This window comes from Arachis ipaensis, chromosome B5 (genome assembly GCF_059453495.1).
Source record: "Arachis ipaensis isolate K30076 ecotype BB chromosome B5, ASM5945349v1, whole genome shotgun sequence".
Taxonomy (NCBI): Eukaryota; Viridiplantae; Streptophyta; class Magnoliopsida; order Fabales; family Fabaceae; genus Arachis; species Arachis ipaensis.
Genome location: NC_142440.1, coordinates 154,062,191 through 154,070,722, shown reverse-complemented (window position 1 = coordinate 154,070,722; position 8,532 = coordinate 154,062,191). Strand labels below are relative to the sequence as shown.

The 8,532-nt window shown below is 26.0% G+C and overlaps 1 pseudogene; it reads right to left on the bottom strand.

Annotated features, from left to right (window-relative positions):
• Positions 1-3,958: 3,958 nt before the first annotated feature.
• LOC148566284 (kunitz trypsin inhibitor 5 pseudogene) lies at positions 3,959-4,630 on the bottom strand (annotated as a pseudogene).
• Positions 4,631-8,532: the final 3,902 nt, after the last annotated feature.

Here is an 8,532-nt window from a genome sequence, read left to right as displayed (position 1 = left end):
AATCTTGGTTCATGGAAACCACATATATTGATATATATAGCGGGAGTGTTCTCTCAATTTTTTTTAATTATTTGTTAAAGTATAATTTTTTATTATTTAATTTTTTTTATATATATTTTTTATTTCACTTAAAAAGTGTAAGATGAGAGAAATCACACTTTACCAAATGAGGAGTACTATAGAATTAATAGATTTTGTGATTTGTAGTAATCAATTAACTATTATTAGTATTTTTAATAGTGTACGATTATATCTAATAGTATGAGATTGTTCACTTTTTTTTTTGCTGGTTAAGTATTAGCCAAATTTTAATAAAAGTATTGACCCCGAAACTTTCTCTTACCGAATAATTAAAAAAAATTGAAAAAATTCATTCCACTTACATGAGAGTCTATAACATTAAATTTACGACATATGCTAATTTTAAATTTCAACATAATTTATATCAAAGATTTTGTTAGTAAATATTCTAAAAACATTATTTATAAACTTTGTTCTTGCTAAGTTTGGTCGGTGTATAACTCGTTTGGCGATGAATGTCTTCAAACTTTTCGTCAGGATGATGAGTTATACGTCAGCAAGGATAGAACAAGGGGTGGGTACCTGCAAAAGACACTCTGACGCTCAAGTCAGTAAGTGTTTAAGAGGTATAAGAATAATTCTATGAATATAGAATGTAAGATATGAAATAGAAGTTATCATGTGTTGTATATTATAATAATTCTATGAATCTAGAATATCTCTAGAATCTATCTAGAATGTATGGTGTATATAGAAATTTGTGTCTTTTATAGGCATAGAGTTGATGAATAAAGTTGATGGTATGACCTTTGATCATTAAGTCAAAATAATGGTCATTAAGTCAGTAATGAAGGTGTCGGTTACGTAATGAATGAATGATAATTAAGGCCTAGTTATAATTTATAATGCACAATAAAGATTGAGTTATAAGATGACAAATCAAACTTAAAATAGAAATATTAATTAAAATTTTAAGAAATTTAGGATTTTTTTTAATATTTTTTTAATACAGACTAAATTAATAAACGGCTTCTAATATAATTTTTTATAATTAAAAAAATCTTAAAATATTTGTTAACAAAATCCATATAGCAACATATATAATTATGCATGGAGTGAAAAGAAAATAAATTTCAAGTCAATTATTTTGGCCGATAGAGTTGTCCTTGTTAAGTTATACTAGATCGAATTCCACGCAATTATCGGCATTATTAGTGAATGTTCTGTAATGCTTTAGTTAGTAGTTAGTACCTTAGTCAGCAAGCTAATTAAGAAGCACATGCATATATACAAATTTGTATTGCTATTCTTCATTTGGAAAAGTCTTAGAAACAATGTTTGATATGTACACTCTAATTGAAATTGCATGTTTTTCTTTCCCCTTTAATTTTCTTTTGTCCTAAGTTCATAATTAATGACTACTTTTTGGATAGCGTACACAGTTTGGTTTTGCTTCTATGATGTCCGAGATTATTATATAAATATAGCTCGTAGAACACCTTGTATATACGAAACATCATACAATAATCGACCCCTTATATATATATAATCTATATACATACAAAATGATAAACATAAATGAGGAAGGTGAAAACGCAAATGAAGTATTGGAAGAAAAGGATATAGCTAAGCGCCTAAGCCTAATAGGTTGTTAATCTAACTCTTTCTAATGAAATGATGACGTAAAGTAAATAGCGAGGCTTATGTGTATGGTTTGGTCAATTAGTCAATAATATATATTGACCTCAATTTTAAGAATCTTGAATTTAAATAAGTTACGACGACTTTTAGTGATTCGAAGATCATTCATATATATATTTAATTTGCACGCCATATTCTTCAATTCCTCCTCCCATTCCAACAAGTTAGGTTTCATCTATAATTTCAACAATTACCGCCCCCGATACTAATTATTCACATTACCGCAGCCACTAAAATTAAAAGCTTACAGCTTCAAGTAATAGTATCTTCCTCCACTGGTTTTAAAATAGGAAAAGTATAAGTAACCAACAAGATTTTTGAATAATGTGTAAATAATGTGAATTAATAAAGTTAAAAGAGTAAATTTAATTAGTAGCATTAAATTAGAATGTAGTGTATTTTTATTTGATTGGTGGTTGTTCATATTGTTCAAAATTTTTATTGTCCCCTTAGCACTTCCCTTTAAAATATCTATCTATCTGAAACCATTCAAAGTTCTCTACTCAAGTAAGAATATGATTTAATAGAAGTGATAATAATAAATCAGAAATAAGTTATCTGACCTCTCTTCCAAGCTTATTTACTTGCTTATATAAGCGTGTAGTTTGTTCAATTGGAGCTTGTTTTGGGATTCTCCACGCTTACTGAAGTCAGTTTTGATGATAACGTTTGACTTGGTTTGAGAAGGTTCCAGCTTTGTTAAGCTCGTCCAGATTTTGTGGTAACGATTTTGGAGATAGTTTTTGACTTGTTGGGAGCTGTTATCAGATTACGTAACCGAGCTCTGACTTGACTTTTCCGGGTTATTAGCCGAGTTTAATTTTGGATTGTTAGCCGAGATATAGAGTACGTATCAACATGTATAGTTTAATTTATTTTTAATGTGTATTTATATTTTAACATATATTTTATACTAATAACTAATTTTGATATACACGTAATATTAGAGACAGAACTAAAATAATTCTTAAAATGAGACCAATATAATTCAAGAAAAAAGAAAAAAAAATAAAATTAAAAAAGAGGGGTAATATAAAAATTAAAAACCATTATACATTAAAATTTTTAATTTCAGGGCATTACCCCCTTATCTCTTGTTCTTGTATTAACTTCCGCTTCTGTGTAACATAGTTGATATATATATATATATATATATATATCCCTTATCTCTTGTTCTTGTATTAACTTCCGCTTCTGTGTAACATAGTTGATATATATATATATATATATATATATATATATATATATATATATATATATATATATATATATATATAAATCATTTTAATATACTTATATTACGGTGGTTATATTGTTTTAAAAAATATTATATTGTCAAAAAAACTGTTACCAAAATTTAAAAAAATATATAACTTTAATTTTAACAATACTTGCATCATCGTTATAATCATCATAAACATAAATATACTAAGCATACTAGATTCTCCTACCCTTATATATAAAGCGTATACACTCCACTACGTGAATGTGTCTGACTTGGTCCTTAAGTAACAGAATTGGTTAATTCTCTTCTATGATTAACACTAGTCCCAACACACACAAAGAAATGAAAAAAAAAAAAAACGTATGATGATCGAAGTTTCTGTGATCTTGAATTTGTCTCGAAAGCTTTCCAACAAAAGGAACCGGCTTTGATTGCAGCATACCAGCCCTTTCCAACAAATCTCCAAAGTATTTAGGTTGAGTAATATGCAATTCATGATTAGAAAGACTATAATTTCTAAACCAAGGAAATAGTTGACACTATCCAAATCCTTTAGGGGTATGTGGTTCAAGTATTACTTTGTTACTCAGATTCCATTCTCATGGGAATCAAATATACTCAGAAAAAAGGTAGGAATTGAAATGATGGTATTTTGATTCATTGGAATCAAACTTGCTTAGAAATAACTTTTCAAATTTCAAACCAAATATAGGAATATGATATTTTCATCTTAAAATTCCTATAAATTATTTATAATTTCCCCAACTACACACATCCTTAAAGCAATAAGCTGAGTGAAATTGAGAGATTAATGTGAAAAATTTTATTATCATTGTCACTAGTAACGAGTATATCATCAACATATACTAAAATAAAAATAGTTAAAATTAGATTTAAAGCGAGTAAAGAGTGAATTAAGAATCAGTACGTAGAATAAGGGCTACGAAAATCAAAACTAATTAAGTAAAGTAAAAGGTAGCTTATTAAATTAGCCATTAAGCTTTCTATTTACTAAGCCTTTTGGAATTGAACTTTGTAAGGTACATCAACGAGGGCTAGACGCTTGTTCCCATTTTGATCCTCATATACTCCAATATCCCTACATTGAACCTTGCAATACTCACAAAAACTTGGGCAATAAACTATTTTATAATCTTTTTCATACTTCTCTATCTTGAACCACTTTTTTATGCTTCTCCAACTAGGGTTTCCAACACTACCCCCACTAGTCACAAACCACTTCCTCGTTGACCTATCAAACATTCCAATCTCCCACACCCTTGAATATCCCTTATTACAACAATAACTTGTTTGGACCCATGATGAAGAAAACTTAATGTTGAGATCCCTTGACACATGAACAAAACCTCTCTTGTTTGGTTTAATGGATGAAAAAGATAATGGTTGCCCATGGTTTATTATTCCATCCACAACCCCCAAAAAAAGAGTAGGGCACACCGGATCCGCATTGAAAGTGCAATTTAAAATCATGGTGCCAATTGAAAATTTATTATTAGTAGCTTGGACTTGGACAGGGATAATGTAGTAATTTTCACCTTCTCTGAGCTTGTTCCCTAATGTGTCAAGAACTTGGTTAGGTGAATCATCATCATATCCTCCGAAAAATATTTGTTTTGTGCATAAGGCAAAGAGTGAGAGAAGTGCTTGTAATGTGATCTTCATTGAACACTAATCACAAATTCACAAACCTATATATATATGAGGTTGATTTAATTTATATATGCTAAAGTATATATAATACCTTGTACCTCATTACCCATCGCCATCATGATCAAAGTACACACTTTTATTGACTAAGAAACTAAAATTAGGATGTTATAAAATGTTTAATTACTATGGTCAGAATCAGTTGTTTTTGAAGCCATCAACTGAAATGGTTGACTGATGATGGCTTTCTTTGCCTAATTAACTCACCCTCCCATTGTTTTGTAGGTAAAGTCATCATGAAAGTGTTGTATTATTTCAACTAATTAAGAAGATGCTTGAGAACCGTATTGTTTATTTATTTATTTTTTTTAAACAAGGGATTTGTTAGGTAACTTTCTTTATACAAGAATATGGCTACTTTGATATAATTAAAAGATTAAATTATTATTTATACATATATATGAAAGTATATCACCATTATTCTAAACTTTCATTTATAAAAATAATAGCTAATTCTAATTAATTAAAAATTTTTAAATTTGTTCACAAGTTTTTTAAATATTAAAAATTAATTTAAAAATAAATTATTTTAATTAAAAGAACACGTTAAAAAGGACCTGTTTGAAAAGTTTTAAAAATTATTTTTTTGAATTTTTAATTTATGAAAAGTAGTAGTATTAATGTCTTGTGTAATTTTTAAAATTAAATTGTAGTTTTTTATGAAGCTAATTAAGTGCTTATAGATCGGAGAAGTTAAAAGAATGATTTCTCCCGTAATAAAAAGTTTTTAATTTTTTTAATCACATTTCTTTTAAAATAAACACTTTTAGAACTAAAAAACCAAACACAAAATAACTTATTTATAAGCTACTTTTAATATAAACATTTATTATTTAAATTATTTTTTCAAAAAGAACTTAATTAAACTATTTATCCAAATTAAACCTTAGTTATATGGTATGCCAAGATAAGGTACTAGATGTAGGTACTACAAATTTTTTAGGATAATATAGTAATATCTATAAATAAAATTTAAATTATACTAGATTCTATTTTTGGCTGTATTGTGCACCATATTTCTTAACCCAATAAGTCATAACTAATTTATTGTAAATTTAAGTTCTATTTAAGAGTCTATCGTTGGCTAATAAATTGTTATACATACAAGACGAGATTTGAACCCCAACACTTATTTAAACGAATAAGTGAGTTAATCACTTATTTTTGTTGGGCATGCTACAGTGCTACACTGTTTAATTAATTACGGTCTCTTGATAATTTTTTTAAAACGAAAAAAAGGAAAAATTTATTTGGCTAATCTAGTAAATCATGATTCTTATTTATATAAACATTATTGTTGAACAAACATCATTACAGTATAAAAGGAAAATACATTCACTTATTATTCTTATTTAGGTGAATTCTACCCAACCCTCTCTAAAATAACATGTAAGTTACCTTTTATGATGTGTCACATTTTAATTGGTCATTACTTAACTATAGTTGGGTTATTTTGTAATTTATTATTTGAAATGGGTAATTGTATAATTTCTTAAAATATTAAAATTCTACCCCATTAATTGAAGCACGTTCTCACGCAATCTCTTTATACAGGGCATCATTCCTTAACGAATCGTTGAATTTCTATGGCTTGTAACTTCTTCGTTCTTCCCAGTATAGTCAGCACCGACTTCATTGCTATCTCATGACCTCTCACTCAATCTCTTTTTTTTTTTTTTTTTTTTACCATGGATCATTCCTTACCAATATAATTAATGGTTAGTTTGGTTATTAAATTTTTTTCATTAAAAATAATATATGGAATATATATTCATATGTAAAATATAATATAATATAATAAAATAAATCTATTAAAAGTACTTAAAAATATAATTAAAATCAGGAATATACAAATATAATAATAAAATTTGTACTCTAAACAAGTAAACATATCTTTTATCATATATAAATTATTTAAAAAAATATAAATTATTAAAAATAATAACACAAATTTAAAATGATAAAATTTAACTTTGTTACAAGTAATTTTTATAGTATTTTTATTCTTTTAATTTTTAATTTATTAATATTTTATTATTTAATTAATGATTAAACAAATTATTTTCATGAGAAATATTTTTTGTATAATCTTAAAGAAGAGACCAATATACCAATTTAAAAATTAATGTAAAAATGATATTTTAAATAAAAAATAGTTAATATTAAAATTTTTAAATACAAAAACAAATTATATAGATATTCAGGATATAAATATAAAATACATGTTTAAAATAAATAAAGGAGACAAAAATAATTATTTATTTCTCATGAGTACTTTCATTTTATCTGTTTTATTTATTTTATGCATATATTTTATATTTATCTTTTAAATATTTATATAAATTATTTTTATATTTAAAAATTTTAATATTAAATATTTTTTATTTAAAATTTCATTTTTACTTTATTTTTTAAATTACTATATTGGTCTCTTCTATAAGATAATACAAAACATAATTTTTTATAAAAATAATTTGTTTAATCATTAATTAAATAATAAAGTACTAATAAATTATAAATTAAAAGAATAAAAATATTATAACAAATACAGTAAAATATTGGATTTTATTATTTTAAATTTGTATTATTAATTTTAATAATATATTTATTTTTTAAATAATTTATGTATGATAAAAAATATGTTTACTTGTTTAGAGTACAAATTTTATTATTATATTTATATATTCATGATTTTAATTATACTTTTAAGTATTTTAAATAGATTTATTTTATTATATTATATTTTAAATATGAATATATATTCCATCTTGTAATTAAATAAATATATATTTTTTTAATAAAAAAATTTAATAACCGAACTAACCATTAATGATGTTGATGTTGGTAAAGAGTGATTCATGGCAAAAAAAAAAAAAATAAAAAATAAAAATAAAGAAGGGGGATTGAGTGAGAGGACAAGAGATAGCAATGAAGTCCGCGTTGGCTATACTGGGAAGAACAGGGAAGTTACGAGCCATGGGAATTCAACGACCCGTTAAGAAATGATGCACTGTAGAAAGAGATTGTTGCGTGAGAACGTGCTTCAATTAATGGGGGTAGAATTTTAATATTTTAAGAAATTATACAATTACCCATCTCAAATAATAAATTGCAAAATAATCCAACTATAGTTAAGTAATGACCAATTAAAATGTGACACATCATGAAGGGTAAATTACATGTTATTTTAGAGGGGGTTGAGTAGAATTCACCTCTTATTTATATATATATAAGTAGGACTTTTAAATTGTTCATGCTTTTTGGAATTGGACTTTGAGTGGAACATGAGTGAGAGCCAAACGCTTATAAGCCCCATCATATTCCTCAATCTTGAACCAATTGTACATGGTTTTCCAACTCGGGTTCTAATTGTAATAAAAAGTGACATGTGACACATTTTGATTGTAAAATTAGAGATATATAATAGAACAATAGATATAATAGATATTATATATGATACTAACCAGCAAATTAAAAATCATATCCCCTATCAAAACCACGCACCAAAGTCATCATTATTAATTATCCCCTTATTCTCTTCTCATATTGACTTATTCAAATTGTTAAGAGCTGGAGTGCTTGCACTAAGCTACTGTAAATTAGGTTTCTAATTAATCAAGTTTATTCGCACTTTAATGATAACAACATGACATGAACGACAATTTTATTCCAGCATGAGATGCATTTCACTAATTATTAGATGACTTGTTTACTATTCCATTGCATCTCTTGTGTATATCATCAACAAATCCAAGCCAACACTGAACAATACAATATCAGTGTCACAAAGTTATAAACTATATAGTAAAAACAAAGAAATACACATGCAAATAACTCAGTATGCATGGTTGATCGAT